This window comes from Lissotriton vulgaris, chromosome 9 (assembly GCF_964263255.1).
Source record: "Lissotriton vulgaris chromosome 9, aLisVul1.2, whole genome shotgun sequence".
NCBI classification, from domain to species: Eukaryota; Metazoa; Chordata; class Amphibia; order Caudata; family Salamandridae; genus Lissotriton; species Lissotriton vulgaris.
The window spans coordinates 127482798-127498693 of NC_141697.1; the positions used below are offsets into that span (position 1 = coordinate 127482798).

Sequence of the window (15896 nt, forward strand, 5' to 3'; positions counted from 1 at the left end):
GAATAGATTTGTGGCATGGTGCGCAGCAAAGGCTGTGGATCCCCTCTCTGCACCCCTTTCGGAAGTGCTGCTCTTTCTTCTTTCCCTTGCCCAGCAGGGCTCTGCTCTGGGCACTCTTAAAGAGTACCTTTCTGCTCTTTCTGCCTTCTTGAGGCTACCAGATCAGCCTTCTTTGTTCAAGTCCCCTATAGTGAGTAGATTTCTGAAGGGCATCACACACATGTTCCCTCCTGTTCCCTTCGTGATGCCCCAGTGGGACTTGAACCTTGTTCTCACCTATCTGATGTGTGCTCCCTTTGAGCCACTTCATAACTGTCCTCTTCGTCTCCTTACGCTGAAGACGGCCTTCCTGGTTGCCATCACCTCTGCCAGGAGGGTGAGTGAGCTCCAGGCTCTTTCTTCTTCTCCGCCTTTCCTGTCTGTTCATCCTGATAAGGTGGTGTTGCGTACACGACCTTCCTTTCTGCCCAAGGTTGTCACGGCCTTCCACATCGGGCAGTCCATCACCTTGCCCACCTTCTTTCCGCCTCCGCATCCCTCGAAAGAGGAAGAGAGGCTCCACCGTCTGGATCCAAAACGTGCGCTCTCCTACTACCTGGACCGCACTCGCCAATTCCGGGTGGATGACCAACTCGTTGGTTACGTGGGCGCGAAGAAGGGAAAGGCTGTACACAAGAGGACCATCTCCAGGTGGATTATCTTGTGCATCCAAGCATGCTACTCCATGGCGAGGAAGGAGCCCCCGGCTGGATTGCGGGCTCACTCCACTCGGGCCACGGCAACGACAACTGCCCTGGGCCGCGGTGTCCCCCTGCAGGACATCTGTCAGGCAGCCACGTGGGCCTCGCTGCACACGTTCGCAAGACACTACTGCCTGGACAGTCAAGTCCGGAGGGATGGCTTCTTTGGCCGTTCCGTCCTCCAGGACTTTCTGGTGTGATATTGGTTCGCAGACCCACCACCGGGGTTGGTATTGCTGGGGTATCTATTCTAAGGTAAGGAATCTATCACTAACGTGTCTCTTTCAGATGCACAAGTTACTACTTGTGTAACGATATATCTGTAAGAGACATTAGTTAGTGATAGATTCCTTACCGCCCTCCCATCCTCCCCGTTCTGCGAACCGATATTTAGGGTTAAGGTCATCCCCTTTCAGGGCCCTAGTTTCAATGGCACCAGTGTTAGTTCTATCATGGCTCTGCGTATCTGGCGCGGAAAAGCTGTGTTATCAGAACTGACGTCAGCGCGCATGGGCGCCGTCTATATACTCCGATGACGTCATCCCGGCGCTCACGACGCCGACGACGGACGCGGAGCCGCAGACGACGCCTACCAGCGCGCAGGGGTATTGCTACGCAAAAATTTCCGGATCCAGTCTGACGCCTGGGGATATTCTAAGGTAAGGAATCTATCACTAACTAATGTCTCTTACAGATATATCGTTACACAAGTAGTAACTTGTGCTTTGTGCATATTCACTGAAAAAAACATAGGTTGCCCCAGTATTGGAACTTTCATAGATTCCCATGCTTTGTATCATTCCCCGTCGTTGGACTGGGAGTCTCGGTAATAAAAAATATCATAGTAGTAGGAACAAAAGAGAAAGGAAAGGCCTAGGCCTCATTCCCTTTTGTAACATATCAGCCTCTTTTTGTAAAAGAGACCAAACTCTAGGCGTCAGCCAATCAGAAGAGCCTCACCCTTAGAACCTTCCTGAAGGAACCTCAGAGCCTCAGATTTTCTACCGCACGTTGTGCTAGGGAGTCTCCATTGAGCTCTGCTCTATTTCTACTCTTTAAAACTCATTTCTATAGATATTTCTTCAGACTTTTCTTCAGATTCTTCAGGAAACCTCTTTCTTCATCAAAATGGCTGAAGTTGAGAAGAAAAAAGCCCTTTTTAAACCCTGTTCCACCTGTGGTAAGAAGAGGCTGTTTGTGGAAGACAAACACAAGGATTGCATTTACTGCCTATATCCTGATCACAAGGCAGAGGACTGTCGAATTTGCCGCACTCTCTCCACCAAGACCTTGAGAGATCGTGCTGGAAGGCTTCTTACATGGTTGCAGAGGCAGAAGGAGAGGAAACATGGAGTTTCCAGTGATGAGGAGGAATCAGTGTCCTGCGCTTCTTCTAGAAGGTCAGTGAAAAGGGGTAGAGGTTCCCCTTCTTCCTCTACTGGGCGCCCCTCTAAGGCTTCAAAGAAGACCCCCATGGAGTCTGATGGCCGGGGTTCAGGAGGTTCCCCCCACCACAGTGGGTCGGGCAAGGCAGAACTGGTTTCGCCTCCTAAGGAGTTCCAAGTCCTCTACAACGAAGACATCGTCGACGGTGGCTCCGTCGACGACGAAAATGAAGCCCAAGATCCAATTGGTTCCCTCGACGGGCTCGTCGACGGGAGCGTCGACGGCTAAAGCTCCGTCGTCGTCGAAGAGCTCGACGACTACGGCGTCGACGGGCAGTATGCCGACGACATCGTCGACGAAGGTGAAGGCATCGTCGACGAAGAAACCATCGTCGTCGACGGCGGTGTCGACGACGGCAGTACCGACGACGTCGACGACGACCACATCGACGACGACGACGCCGACGGCGACGGTGTTGGCGACGGTGTCGACGACGGTCATGTCGTCGACGAGTGCTTCGACGACGACAACAATTTCGACATCGACGGCGGGCTCGTCGTCGGTGGCGTCGACGACTTCTACCATTCCTATCTCGTCGACGAGGATTTCACCGGCATCGACGGAGCAACCAACAATACTGGCTGCAGAGAGAAGGGTGACGATTTCTCTTACGAGGATCACGCCTGAAATGACATCCCCAAGGAGAGTGCCATCATTACCTCCCACAATGTTGCTAGACCAGGAGGACTCTGAAGGAGACGGTCAGGAGGGCTTTGATTATGCGAATAGCCCATTGCAGCTTCTCATTAAAAGTCAAGAGACTGACTCAGAGGAGGCATATGAACAAGGTGGGAGTTACTACCCACAAACTGACGACCCAAGGGAATATGAATCACATGACATGGTTTCAGTCCCGACGTCCTTCCTACATGACCTGCACAAAATGTTGCAAGACTATAAATCCAAGGCCGAGCGCCCAGCGCCGAAAAGATCTACTCCGTCAACACCAGTTAAAGACCACTCTTCAGTTGTTCCACCTGTGCACCCAGTGCAGTCTCCTCCTCAACCATAGCGGCCAGTGCCCCAGGCTCCGTCTGAACCAGCAGATGATCCGGATAGGGATCATGATAACGAAACGGATGTCATCCGATAATCGTCCGGACTCGGATCAGGATGGAGATGAATACAATGATTACGTCCACCCGGATCAGGCTTCGCCACACCAGGACCTAAGCGATTCTCCTCCAGCTGACATTGGTAGTTTTCACCAACTGATGGAACGTGCAGCCGGCCGATTTAAGTTGGTCTTGCCTGCGCAAACCACGGATTGTTTCTTGTATGATTTTAAAGACACACATCGTAAGTCTACGAGGTCCATTCCGATTGTGGAACATATATGGGAGGAGGGTTTCAAGACCATGAAAAACCCAGTCACGGTAGTCCCTGTGCTACCGCGCCTTGACAAAAAGTATAAAGCGCCGGAGGATGGACCGGCTGCCCTGACAGGTCATCCCAGGCCGAACTCTGTAATCTCACAGGCAGCGCAAAGGAAGTCACGGAACCCTTTTGCTCCCTTAACGGCCTCTCCCGATAAGGATGGACGTCGGTTGGATAGCACAGGCAAGAGATTTTCATCCATTGCTAGCCTTCTGGTTCGCGCAGCCAATGCTTTGGCGATATTGGGACGATATGATCGCCAGTTGTGGTGCGATATAGCTCCCTATTTGGATCAACTTCCTCCAGAATCAGGACTGGAAGCCAAGAAGACCTTGCAAGAAGGTGAAGCGGTCTCCATGGAGATCATAGACTGTGCCATGGACATTGCCACTACGTCCTTTAGAGCTTTGGCAGGAGCGGCAGTGTTAAGACGCCAGGGGTGGCTAAAAGCGACTTGGTTTAGGCCGGAAATCCAAAATAAGGTCCTTGATCTACCTTTTGACGGCGAGGCACTCTTCGGCAAATTAATCGACGACACACTTCAGGAGATCAAAAAGGACACGGAGAGAGCTAGATCGTTGGGTACGCTCCAGTACCGCAAAACTCCTTTTAGGGGCACAAGAGGCAGAGGTGGCACTTACAGGGGCGCATATCAACAACAGCGCTATTCTTCGACCAGCTCTGGATACCAGCCAAATCGCCAGTCCTACCAGCAGAGACAGGGCCAGTCCTCTGGTTATTCACGGCCATACAATAAGGGCAAGCAGGCTGCCCGTGGACGGGACTCGTCTAAACGCCAATAGCGGCCTCCTGGCTCTGCCTACTGCTCCCTCCTCCAAGAGATCATCAGTTGGAGGCAGGTGTCAAAATTCCTTCTGAATTGGTCCCAAATTACATCGGACCGTTGGGTGCTCAACATCATCAAACGAGGACATACTTTAGAGTTTACGGAAGTCCCTCCACCCAGACCCCCATCAGCCATACCATCACGACATCTCCATCTCCTACGGCTAGAGGTACAACAGATGCTCCGCAAAGGAGCGATAGAACCGGTCCCCTCCAATCAACGGGGCCAGGGTTTCTACTCCAGGTTCTTCCTGGTGAGAAAAACGCAGGAGAAATGGCGTCCCATCCTCGACCTCAGGTGCTAAATGCCTATCTCATCTCCCTATCCTTCAGGATGGTATCCCTGCAGGATGTTTTGAAGATGGTCAACCCGGGGGATTATATGGCCACACTCGATCTGGAGGATGCGTACTTCCATGTCCCAATTCACCCAGCGCACAGAAGGTTCCTACGCTTCACAGTAGCCAAGAGCCATTTTCAGTTCAGAGTCTTGCCATTCGGCCTTCGCTCTGCTCCAAGGATTTTTACGAAGGTGCTGGCACCTGTCGCAGCATTCCTGAGAAAACACCACTTCCAGGTCTTCCCTTACCTGGACGATTGGTTACTGAAGGCCCCGACCAAAACATTAGCGCAGGACGCGGTGCAGGCTTGCACCACTCTGTTCCACAATCTGGGTCTCACCTCGAACAGAGACAAATCCACGCTGCTGCCGTCACGGAGGGCGCGGTTCCTCGGAGCAATACTGGATTCGCAGCTTTCAAAGGCTTTTCCAACTCAAGAGAGGATTCAGAAACTGCAAAGGTTAGCAGGAAACCTTCAAAGAAAAAAGTGTCTTTCTGTACGCAGCTACAAGTCGCTGCTGGGGGTAATGTCATCCTGTATCCCCCTGATCCCGCACTGCAGGCTCCGGATGCGCCCCCTGCAGGAGCAACTGGACCTCCAGTGGCAACAAGTGCACGGATCGTTCGACGACAAAGTACTGGTCACTCGAGAAATGAAGGAGGCAGTGCGTTGGAGGTCAAATCAACAAAACTTATGCCGAGGTCTATCCTTCGCAGGCGTTCCATCGCCTCACATACTGACGACGGATGCGTCATTGGGGGGATGGGGAGCCGTGATGCAGGACCTGCAGGTCAGCGGCCATTGGTCCCCAAGCGACCAAAAGCTACACATCAACCTGTTGGAGCTGAGAGCGATCAGGCTGGCCCTTCAATCCTTTCTTCCGCGTCTCTGGGGTTCACAGGTGCTAGTCAGGACAGACAACACCACGGCTATGCATTATGTGAACAAGGAGGGAGGGACCAGGTCACTTCCCTTGTCACGAGAGGCTCAGCAGATTCTGGAATGGACGATTCTTCACGGAATTTCTCTGAGGGCGGAGCACTTACCAGGAGTGCTCAACGAAGGCGCAGACAGACTGAGCAGGCTCGCTCAGTCAGGCTCGGGAGCTGAAGCAACAAGTTCTGGATCTACTCTTTCAAGAATGGGGCACACCAGAGGTGGACCTTTTTGCAACTCCCACCAACAGAAAGTGTCCAGCCTACGCCAGCAGGTTCCATCACCAAGACTCTTTGGGCAATGCCCTATCGATAGCCTGGACGGGGAGGTTCCTCTATGCATTTCCACCGATCCCCCCTGCTTCCTCGACTCATCAGGAAAATGAAAACGGAACCATGCAAGCTCATCCTAATAGCCCCGGCATGGCCAAGACAATTCTGGTACACCGAACTACATCTGCTATAGCTAGTACCTCCGATAAAGCTAGAGGATGTTCCGGATCTCCTGGCAATGTCTGGAGGACAAGTTTGGCATCCAGACCCAAGGTCGTTGCACCTGACCGCATGGCTCCTGACCAGCGAGAATACATGAATGTCCCTCTTTCCACTGAGGTCAAAGACATCCTCTCTCAGGCGAGGGCTCCGTCCACAAACAAAACATACAGATTGAAGTGGAAAAGATTTTGTATTTGGTGCAAAAAAGAAAAGATTGATCCTTTCACGTCACAACCTCATCAGCTTCTGCCTTACCTTCTCTCGCTAGCTAAGTCTAATCTGTCCCATTCTACTATCAAGGTTCATTTAGCGGCGATTTCGAGATTCAGAAGGTCGGATTCGGGTCCTTCGTTGTGGTCTGCGAGAATTGTCAAGCAATTCCTCAAAGGCCTGTTCAGGGTCTATCCACCAGTGCGATCTCCTCCTCCAACATGGCATCTAAACTTAGTCCTGGCTCAGCTAATGAAGGGACCTTTTGAGCCGATTCACCGCTCAGACCTAAAATTCTTATCGTGGAAGTTAGCTCTACTCTTGGCCCTCACATCAGCGAGGCGAGTGGGGGAGATACAAGCCCTAACTATCCAAGAACCGTTTTTGCAGTTCAAAAAGAACACTACCATCTTAAGGACGAACCCAAGGTTCATTCCCAAGGTCCCCACTGACTTTCCTCTAAATGAGCCTGTCATACTTAAAACATTTTTTCCGAACCCAGTCACTCCAGCAGAAAAGACATTGCACACTCTGGATTTGCAACGCTGTCTAAAGTTCTACATAGACCGCACCAAAGACTTTAGAAAATCTTCGCGATTATTCATTGCCTTCGGCGGTCCAAACAAGGGTCTCCCTCTGTCCAAACAGGGGATCTCGAGATGGATTTCAAGTGCCATTCTGCATTGCCACAAGTTAGCAGGGAAACCTCTGGTAGGCAAGATCCGCGCTCACTCGACGAGGTCGGTGGCTTCTTCTACGGCCCTCTTTGCGGGGGTACATGTCAAGGACATCTGCAGGGCTGCTACCTGGAGCAGCGTGCACACGTTCACTAAGCATTATTGCTTAGAATCTTTGCAGCAGGATGATGCGGCTGTGGGCCAGGCTGTCCTGAGAAACCTCTTCAAGTGATGGGTGAGCTTTTCTTTCTATCCCACCTTCCATGGGTGACACATTTTGTACTTTCTTGCTAATGTTATAATGTACTACTTTACAAAATGTGTTTATGGTGTTTACTGCTTGCTATTCTGATACAAAGCATGGGAATCTATGAAAGTTCCAATACTGGGGCAAGAAAACAAGTTACTTACCTGTAACTTTGGTTCCCCAGTATTGGTAACTTTCATAGATTCCCATGCGCCCACCCACCTCCCCGGGGAAAGCTCAGCCTTCAGCAGGTATGGTGTCTAGCACACTACGGCTACGAAAATCTGAGGCTCTAAGGTTCCTTCAGGAAGGTTCTAAGGGTGAGGCTCTTCTAATTGGCTGACGCCTAGAGTTTGGTCTCTTTTACAAAAAGAGGCTGATATGTTACAAAAGGGAATGAGGCCTAGGCCTTTCCTTTCTCTTTTGTTCCTACTACTATGATATTTTTTATTACCGAGACTCCCAGTCCGACGACGGGGAATGATACAAAGCATGGGAATCTATGAAAGTTACCAATACTGGGGAACCAAAGTTACAGGTAAGTAACTTGTTTTCTTTCAGGGACATTATAAGTAGTTGAACATTTCTCTCGTAGAAAACCATAGAAATGCCCCCGTTATAGTTAGTTCAGCTAACTATAACTTGCGCACCCGCAATGCACTGCTGATGACGTCTCATATTACATCAATCATGACATGACTGATGACATCACAAATGACATCACTGATGACATCACTGATGACATCATCCAGTGACTGTGTTTTTCTTTAAAGTTTAAATATGTATTATATATATGCCAAGGTGTATTGAGGAATGAGTGGGTGTATAGGTGTCTGGATGGAGGATTTAGTAGGTGCGTGACTGACTGTTTAAGTGAGAGATTACATGTGTCATACTGAATGCATGGGTTAGCAACTAAACTGTGTGGTTGTAGTATAAGCTGCTGCATGGGTTGGTCAGTAGGTACATGAGTGTCTATATGGGCTATTGATTGGTTGCCTCCTGAGTATTTGTATCGGTGCCTGAGTGTGTGTGTCGGTGGGAGGAGTGTGACTGTGCATAGATGTGTGAGTGGTTGATTCACTATGTGTATGGGTTCAAGAGTGCATGTAGAAACAGTGTGTGTGTGTATATGGATGTGTTTGTGAGTTAATGGATGTCTCAATGGTACATGTCCAAGCAACTACACACGTAAAAGGCAGTGTATGTGAGAGTTGAACTATATAAATGACTATTTGTGACAGTCAGTTATTGTGAAATGAGCACCAGCCTCCTCGCACCAGGAGCGTGGCAACTCCCCCGACCTCCTTAGAAACGCCAATTGCCGGCTTAGCACCGCCCACTGTCATCTCAGACTCCCACCCACCTCCACCAGGTACCGGCAGTTCAACACGCAGAACCCTGTAAAAAAAACAGCAGGCTAGGGGACTGGGTGATACTTACACAGTCTGACTTTGCTACGTGTGTCCACAGAGCTGCAACAGGGGTGCGACCCTACACAGAGGATAAAAACCTGCCTTTTGTTCACGTAGTAAGATGCTGCAAATTGTCCAGCAGCTCCGCCTGGTTGTCGACTGCGCTAACACCTGAGCCTTCCACCCGAGCAGGGTTCGAGCCAGCAGCCTGTCCCTGCGCCGCAGGTTCGCTGGAGGCTCTTCCTGTATTTTCCCCCAGATTCCGCTTTGCTTATTGTTATTTCGTTTTCGTTTTATCATTGTCTGCTTAGTGTGATTTCATCCTCGCTGTACTTCCCACAGTTGTTGTTTTGCTTCTCTTGTTTCCGCCGCTGCTGCCCCACCCCTGACCCTGACCCAGCTGCTCCCCCCTGCCTCTGCCCCCGCCCCCCTTCCCTACATATATGGCCTGTCTGTGCCTGTTCGCTCCTGGACTGCGTCCAGTGCCCGACCCCCTGGCCCCCGTGAGAGACACAACCAAGACTCCTCTACGAAGCCAACTTCCTCCATGATCTCAACGCCTGCTGATCTTCCAACTGCTTCCAGGCTACCCTGAAGCTCGCCCACGGACCCTTCCCCTGCCGAAGCTGTAGCTTCACCAGCCATCGAACACCTGAATGCCCCGCTCTGCCCTCCAGGGTGTAGCGCAACCATCTCCAATGCATACTACACAACTCCCGCTCCATCCACAAGCACGCCATCCAACTCTGGGACCTACTCGACTCCGCCTCCCCAGATGTCGCCTTCCTGACGGAAACCAGGACCTCCTCGGCTACCGACATTGTCATAGCCATCACGGACGGCTACAAGATCACTCGAAGGGACCACGCCAACCGGCCAGTAGGAGGGACTGCCATCGTCCACAGGAATACCCGCAGAATCTCGACCAGCACCGAAGACCCCTCCAGCGCCGCCGAACACCTGCACTTCCAGATCCACACCACTCTCCGAGGAACTCTCGTCTACAGATCCCTTGGACCCCGACCACAGTTCAGCAACTCCATCTCCGACATAGTCCGCACGCCCTTGCCTCCACAGACTACATGCGCCAGGACACCTCCGGGTATTAGAGTGCTCTATAAATATGCAAAATAAATAAATAAATAAATAAATCCTCTTCAGAGACCTGAACTTCCACTTTGAACGCCAACGACCGCAACTCCATCACCCTGCTCGAAAGCCTCGTCAACCTCAGACTTAAACAGCTATTCACGACTTCCTCCCACTCCGCCAGACACACGCTCGACCCCATCTTTTCCGCCAGACACCACGTCACTTTCAGCCACACCACCTAACACCACTGGACCGACCAACGTTGAGTCCACTTCACCTTCAAGAAACACACCACCACCTGCAACGGTTACCCTACCGCAGCTGGAACAAGGTCACCAAAGACCAGCTAATCACCACCCTTGCCCAAGTTCCACCAACCGACACAGCCGCGAACAGACACAGGACAACCACGCAGCCCTCAAGAACGCCTGCCGCCAGCACCACCAACTCATTTGAGCGACCAAAAAGTCCTCCTTCAAGGAACGCATTGACAACAATGCGCACAACAGCAAAGAGCTCTTCAACATCGTAAAGGAACTCTCCAACCCCAGCTCCCAACAACATCCAGCCGTCACAAGACCTATGTGACTCCCTAGCCACCTTCTTTCATCGCAATATCGCAGACTTACACAACAGTTTCAAGCCCCAGACCCTCCCGACAACCACCAACTCCACAGACTCACCACCCCCCAGCCACACCAACCAACCTCCTGATCTCCTGGACCCACGTCAGTGATGACATTGTCAAAATCATGAACACCCTCCTCTCCGGCTCACCCTCCGACCCCTGCCCTCACCACATCTTCAATAAAGCGAGCTCCATCATCGCACCCCGACTCCAGAAGACGATCAACAGCTCCTTCGGGACCGGCACCTTTCCGGAAAGCTGGAAGCACGCTGAGATCAACGCCCTACTCAAGAAACACAAGGCGGACCCAAAGGACCTCAAGAACTTCCGTCTCATCTCCCCATCGATAGTCCTCGAGAAGATAGTCAACAGGCAACTGACCAGCTTCCTCAAGGAGAACACCCTGGACCCGTACCAGTCCGGTTTCCGAAGCAACCACAACACCGAAACCGCCCTCATCGATGCCACCGACGACATAAGGACCCTGCTGGATAATGAGAACCCACAGCCCGCATCCTCCTGGACCTCTCGACTGCCTTTGACACCGTCTGCTACCACGCCCTACGTACATGCCTCCATGACACAGGGATCTGCGACAAAACCCTGGACTGGATCACCTCCTTCCTCACCGACAGATCGCAGAGGGTCCGCCTTCCTCCATTCCGATCCGAAGCCACCAAGATCACCTGCAGCGTACCCCAAAGATCATCCCTCAGCCCAAAAATGTTCATCGTCTGCATGGCACCGCTCGCCAACATCGGCCGATTTCACATCATCTCTTACGCCCAGAACACCCAGCTCATCCTCTCCCTCATCAAGGACCCCGCCACCGCCAATACCAACCTCCACGAAGGAATGAAGGCAGTCACAGAATGGATGAAAAACAGTCACCTGAAACTGAACTCTGACAAGACAGAGGTCCTCATCCTCGGCCCCACCCCCTCCGCCTGGGACGACTCCTGGTGGCCGACCCCACTGGGAGCCGCACCTACACCAATGGACCACGCATGCAACCTGCGGTTCATCCTGGACTCATTGCTCTGAATGACCCAACAGGTCAATGCCGTCTCCTCCTCCTGCTTCAACACCCTCTGCATGCTTCGCAAGATCTACAGATGGATCCCCACTGGAACCAGAAGGACTGTCACCCAGGCCCTCATCAGCAGCAAACTGGACTACAGCAACACCCTCTATGCAGGAACAATGGCCAAACACGAGAAAAGACTACAACACAAACAGTACGCCTCCGCACGCCTCATCCTCGACATTCCCCGCCGCACCTACATCACAGCTCACCTGAGAGACTTGCACTGGCTCCCAGTAAACAAGAGGATCACCTTCAAACTCCTCACCTAAGCTCACAAACCACTCCACAACACCTCCACAACACCAGACCAGTATACCTCAACAAACGACTCACCTTCCACACCCCGAACCGCCAGCTTTGCTCCGCTGACCTCGTCCTCACCAACGTTCCACGCATCAACAGGACGACCACCGGCAGCAGATCATACTCCTACCTCACTGCCAAGACATGGAACACACTCCCCACCCAGCTGCAACTGACCCAGGACCTGCTGACCTTCAGGAGACGTCTCAAGATCTGGCTGTTTGAGTTGTAGCGGCACCCCTTCTCACCTCAGCGCCTTGAGACCTTCACGGGTGATTAGTGCGCTATACAAATAACTGATTGATTGAGAGTGGCTGTATGGATCAGTGTGTAATTGTATCAGTGATTGTATAAGGGAGTACGTATGGGTTTGTGAGTGTTTGAATAAGTGATGTGTGTGTATAACTCTATAGGTGAGTAAATGGGAGTGGTATTGATTCTTTTCATGACTGACTAAGTGTGAGTAACTCTGGATGAATGGTGGTGTGAGTCTGCTTAGGTGTATGAGTGCATATGATAGTGTTGTATTGATGAGTGACTGCATGTATGAGTGACTGCATGGGTGAATGAGTGGATGTGTGTGTAGACCTAGGAATCCGCGAGTGCGTATATGGTAACTGGTATTGATGTGTCGATGGTTTCGAAAATGGTAGCCTGTTTTTTGATTGATTGATTGATTGATAGGCTTTATTTCGGTATACAAATACCATAAAAGCAGTAAAAAAATACAATTTATAAAAAATGTCATATACAATCTATTCATACACAGTTGATAAAACAGGTACAATAATTGATTAGACGAGTTAAAACAAAGATTAAATTGACACAGAAAGCCTTCTATTGCGAATCAACCAAGCCCATTTCAAGAATTTTGACACAGCACATACAATCACAGGGGATGTGTCAGTCATTAAAATGCGCATTGCCACTATACACTGACGGATGCCCAGCAGTCTACAGAGTGGTTTAAGCCAACGGATTCGCGGGACACGATAGTCCGGGCATTCAAAGAAGATGTGGACGACTGACTCTACACGAGTGGGACAGGATGCACAAAAAGGTGAAAGTTGGTGAGGCCCCTTCCAGCGGGCGACTACCTCCCCTACTGGTAAGGTCCCCACACGAAACTTGAAATACAGAGTGCGGTCAAACGGGATGGTGATAGTGTCTAGATATGGTTCGTATGCCACCACATCCTTGATTCTCACAAAAGCTACTGTTGTGTTGCAATGGCGTGAGTCTAGATGTAATTTCGCAGAGACCCAGTTCCAATACAACTTTTTAATAGTAGCCTTATGTGAGGCAGATTTTGTGGACCAAGCATCAGGTAACCCTATCTCCATATCTCCATTAGTAGTCTTTTGACGTCCCTCAACCATTTGATCCTAGACCACCCTGCCATATCCATAACCTCAGACAGAGCCTCCGCGTAGGAGACCAATTCGGGCACCCGCCACAACCTTGCCCAAAGAAGCAGTGGGCGAAGTTGCGCTTGATCCCCAATAGGTCTACAGCCTAGGTCCAATAGCACTGGCACAGTTGGAGTGCTTCGTGGCAAAGCCATCAGGTCTTTCAGGAACTTGTTCTCTGATTTGACTATTGGATCCAGGTTGCAGGTACCCCACAACTCTGCCCCATATAAAGCGGCACTGACCCCTCTCGTTTTGTATATATCCACTACTGGGGCAATGGGTTTGCAAGATGAGGAGCGTTGTTTCTTGAGTAGTGCTCCTCCTACCCTTTTGTGGCCCAGTAGCATTTTATAGATGAGGATTCCAGGAAAGGGGTCGTTGAGGCGGATACCCAAATAGTCAAATTCGGAAACTCTCTCCAGTGGCTCTGAGTTCAAGGTCGGAAGTCTGCCAAGTTTCCTGGGGGGGTTCATGACCAGAAATTTGGTTTTGTCTGTGTTGATTACTAGGCCTCTCGATAGACAAAACTCCTGGAAGCTATTTAAAAGGCTCTGCAGACCCATAGGGGACTTGGAAATGAGGAGAGTGTCGTCCGCAAATAGCAGAGTAGGGCTCAGTTTGCCCGCCAAGGAGGGAGCGTTCGAGGGAGTGCCAAGCAGATGTTCAACCACTCCGTTTACATAAAGCGAAAACAGAGTGGGCGCTAAGACACATCCTTGTCGGACTCCCCTTCCTACAGGAATTCTTTCTGTTTTTTCGCCCTTCGTGCCCCAACGCACCTGTGCAAAGTTGCCACTGTAAAGTTTTAACAGCAGGGAGAGAATGTAAGAGGGCAACCCTAAGTCCATCAGGACCTTCCATATTTTCTCCCTGGGAACCAGGTCGAAGGCGGTTTTAAGTCTATAAAGGCCAGGTATAGACTGCCCCCTCCCAACACCACCACTTTCCAGTGGAGAAGAGTTAATCTGAAGGCCTGCTCGATGGTCCCGGTACCAGAACGGAACCCAGCTTGGAGGTCCGACAGAATGTTGTTGTCGTCCATCCATTCGAGCATCCTTCGCAATATCACCTTCCCCGCCAGTTTTTGGGTGGAGTCAATTAGACTTATTGGCCTGTAGTTGGCAGGGTTATCCCGACACCCCTTCTTGAATATCGGGACAACCTCTGCCCCCTTCCTGGATTCAGGTATGGGCGCGCCCTCATTAATGGCATTTAACTGTGAGGATATGAGAATCCCCCACTCCTTGGGGCTTGCCCGTATTATATCACCTGGTAACCCATCGGGCCCTGCTGCTTTCAGCGGAACCAGGGTTTTAATTACGTCCATCACCTCTCTAGCGGTAAAAGGAACAATCTCTAATCCCGTTATGAGAATTCCTGTGGGGGGTGCGTTATTGGTAGGTGGGTCGCTTACAACATAGAGGGATGAGAAGTGGTAAACCAGCTCTGGGGGGGGATATTGCACGTCATTAATGTGCTGTTTGGCCTGTCCCTAGATCTTATAAGGGTCCAGAAACCTCTAGCATCCCTATCCAGACTTGCTTTCCTCAGATCCTCCCAGAAGCAGTCCTCCCATTCCCTCTTTGCTGCGATCACAGTCAGTGAGTAGTTTTTCCTTGCCAAACGTATGTCGTCCAATGACTTGCTCTTCACAGCGCAAATCAAGGAACTTTTCATCTCCCTGCATTTTTTGTATACCAGGTATAGGGATTCTGCCTAGGTTTGGGCTTTCCAGCACGAGAAGCCGTATTAGGAAGATAAATGAGTTCACTCCGAGCCTTAGTGGTAGCACAAAAGAGTGATGTTACTTCCTCTGGATGTAGCGAGGATTCAGCTAACCTGGACTGGGCAGAGGTCAAAAGTGTTGAAATGTATAGGACGTTCTCTTTGTCCATGACAATATTACCCCATTTTAAACACCTACCACAATTAGAAGGGTAAAGCTCCTGGTGATCTAGTGCTAAGGAGGACGCATCTACTCCCGAATACTCCGTCCAGAAGGGGCGTAGAGCAAGGGAGAGCAGATTATGGTCGCTCTCTACTGAAGGGAGTACCTCCATGTCCAGCAAGTGGTCCCAGGAATTCACATCAAGAAGGATATAGTCTATTCTAGACGTATGATCCACCCTATTCTAGGTATGCGCTCCAGAGGGATCCAGAGACGTCCAACCATTCACTGCCCTAAGATCGAATTCCAAGGTTAGGGAATAGATTTGGACTGCCACTTGGGACCACCTTCTGATAGGAGGTAAGGTCAGAGCTGGTATACCTCTCCTGTTATCATCCTCAACAGTCCCTAGGGAATCCTCCAGCCCAAGAGGCCCAAACGTACAGTTAAAGTCGCCTGCGACTAGAACATGGGAACTATTGGGGCCCCCTCTTAACCGGGATTCTAACTCCGAGACAATGGGGGACAGTAGGCCTCCCTTTGATCCCCTAACATAGATGTTAAAAATGTCTAGGGCTGGCCCTCTCTTGGGTCCTATGAGCGATATACTCAAAAGGTCAAGTGAGTCAGTCACGCGCTGGGTGACCTGACAACCAAGCGAAATAGCGACCCATATAAGAAGACGTCCAGAGGGGCGGTCTTTCCCAGAAGGGGAAGGGACTGCTGGTAGGAAGAAGGATGAGTATCCTACCTTGT

At 50.8% G+C, this 15896-nt stretch overlaps 1 protein-coding gene and 1 pseudogene across 2 annotated transcripts in view; both read left to right on the top strand.

Moving 5' to 3' along the window:
- Positions 1–15896, top strand: part of EXD1 (exonuclease 3'-5' domain containing 1) — a 995593-nt gene that overhangs the window by 429988 nt on the left and 549709 nt on the right. The gene's annotated exons all lie outside the window — the stretch shown is intronic.
- Positions 3251–15896, top strand: part of LOC147689703 (uncharacterized) — a 43011-nt pseudogene continuing 30365 nt past the window's right edge.